This window comes from Bison bison, unplaced genomic scaffold (assembly GCF_000754665.1).
Source record: "Bison bison bison isolate TAMUID 2011002044 unplaced genomic scaffold, Bison_UMD1.0 scf7180017845470, whole genome shotgun sequence".
NCBI classification, from domain to species: Eukaryota; Metazoa; Chordata; class Mammalia; order Artiodactyla; family Bovidae; genus Bison; species Bison bison.
In genome coordinates, this window is record NW_011476043.1 from 10,936 (window position 1) to 13,477 (window position 2,542).

Sequence of the window (2,542 nt, forward strand, 5' to 3'; positions counted from 1 at the left end):
AGGAAGGTCTTGGCAAGATCCGCACTGTGATTCCTTTATACTCCTGCAATGTCTATCTTTAACATTTCTGAAGGGGAAATCTCTGCCTTCTTCCTGATTGGGCTCCCCGGGATGGAGCATGTGCACATTTGGGTCTCTGTCCCCATCTGCCTTATATACCTTTTTGCTATCCTGGGGAACTGCACCATCTTCTTTCTCATAAAAACAGAGACCTCTCTGTATGAGCCCATGTATTATGTCCTCTCCTTGTTGGCCTTCTCTGATTTAGGATTATCCATCTCCTCTCCTCCTACCATGCTGAGAATTTTCTTGTTCAATGCCACTGGAATTTCCCCTGATGCCTGTTTTGCCCAAGAGTTTTTCATTCATGGATTCTCAGCTATGGAGTCATCAGTTCTTTTTATCATGTCCATAGATCACCTTATGGCCATCCACAACCCTCTGAGACACTTCTCAATTCTGACCAGTGCCAGAGTCATTAAAGTTGGCCTTGTATTCACAGCATTATGGTTTTGTTTGTCCTTGTTTTCCCCTTTATTGTAAAGAGGCTGAAATTCATAAGAAAAGCCTTCTATCCCACGCCAACTGTGTCCACCAGGGTGTTACGAAGCTGACCTGTACTGACAACAGGGTCAATATCACCTCAGATTGTTTATGGCTCTTACTTCTTTATTATATTTGTTGTGCATTTCTGCACCTTACTTGCTAATCCTAAAAATTGTTCTGAGCATCACCTCACACAAAGGCAGTCTCAAGGTCCTCAACACTTGCATCTCCCACATCTGAGCTGTGCTCGTCTTCTAGGTGCCTACTGTCACCTTGGCTGCCCTTCACCACTTTGCCAAAAATGCTTCTCCAGTTATTAGTGTCACCATAGCCGATATCTTCCTTCTGGTTCCCCCTCTAATGAATCCCATTGTGTACTCTGTGAAAAGTCAGCAGATTAGAAATCGAATCCTGGTGAAATTATGTGAGAAACGAAGTTGATGGGCAATTACAGCTGCAGTGGAAGCTCCCCTACTTGGCAATTCCTGAGCAACTGGCGAAATCTGAAGATGGTGATGAAAGAATAGAAACTGAATACAAGGATGCACGGTACATACTTGGTGGGCCCATCAAATATCACGTTGTTTATCTAAGCATTAACAACAATCTAGATTAGATGTTTTAGGAGTTAGGCTTGGAATTATAATCTTTTTATAACTAAGTTTTCCACCTCTTCGCTGGTTTTTATCTCTACAGGCAGCCAGCTGTATATCAACCTTAACCACAGCAATATAGTCTCAATTAAGACTAAATAGATTTTCAAAGTATTATTCTAAACAAAAAGAGAAAAACAGTAAAATAACATGTTCCTTTGCAGAATAAAAAAGAAGCCAATTATAGCTCTAATGAACTCAGGCATGGTTAGCAGTATCTGAAGTGTGCTGTGAGATTAACCAAACATATCCCCACACAAACAAAGCATCTCTTACTTGTATGTGTATGCATGTTAGTCATTAGCAATTCAAATAAACTATTAAAAATTCCCCTCTCCTAAAGTACTATGAAATGTGTTTGGAGATAAAAGGCTCATATACGTAAAATAATTTAAATGAAATGCAAAAAATAATAGATAAGCAAATATTCATTTATATTTTCAATTGTTTGCAACAGATTTAATAAATTATCTCCTTTAAATGTACATTGAGTTATCTATTCTTTATCCAAGTATGTGCAATGCTATTTGCTATTTTTAAGCAGTATTATTTTTTAATTGTATCCTAAACCACCTAAATCAATGTGCAAGTGACTTAAGAAGCAGATTTTAATCTTTGTCTTTGTCAGTACCCAGCAAAGTACCCATTGCATACCAGTTATTTGTTGGATTTAAAAACCTCATTATTTTAATCAGTTTCAAAGACATGAATAAAATACATAATTGTAAAGCCAAAGAATCAAGTAAACTATGTCTGAGAAATCCCATTAATGTAGAGCTCACTTGTTCTGCAAATCAATTTCTTGGGGCATAAAAGAAAATAAAAGCAAGTGAAAGTAGCACTTGGACATTATTTTAAAATGAAATAATACCATGTATATATAAGATCTAATCAGATCCTCACTGAAAGTTCCTAAATGAATTTAAATCTGCTTGTAATCAGAACTAATATCATTAATTCACACTCTGAAAAATAAAAAAAGCCTGCTTTAGTAAATGAGACATATACTCTATTGCAAGTGACAACAAATACAATATTATTTTAATAAAATTTTCTTAGGTAAGATATTACAATGGCTCACAGGTGTGAAATTTGTAGGAACCTGGGGAGCCTTAGCATAACTAAGTGCAGCGAAAGGTCATCAGCATCATTAAACTCTTTCTCTTCCTCCTGTCTTCCTACTTCTATCAGTGTTCTGGATGCAGCTAACCCACATGGTGTGCTAAGTAGACAAAAATTGGATAAATAGGCAGGAGGGACACTTTTTACTTCTTGTTTAACTCGGCTTTCCTGATAGCTCAGCTAGTAAAGAATCTGCCTGCAATGCAGGAGACCCTGGTTCG

At 37.3% G+C, this 2,542-nt stretch overlaps 1 pseudogene; it reads left to right on the forward strand.

Annotated features, from left to right (window-relative positions):
• Positions 1–48: 48 nt before the first annotated feature.
• LOC104984893 lies at positions 49–987 on the forward strand (annotated as a pseudogene).
• Positions 988–2,542: the final 1,555 nt, after the last annotated feature.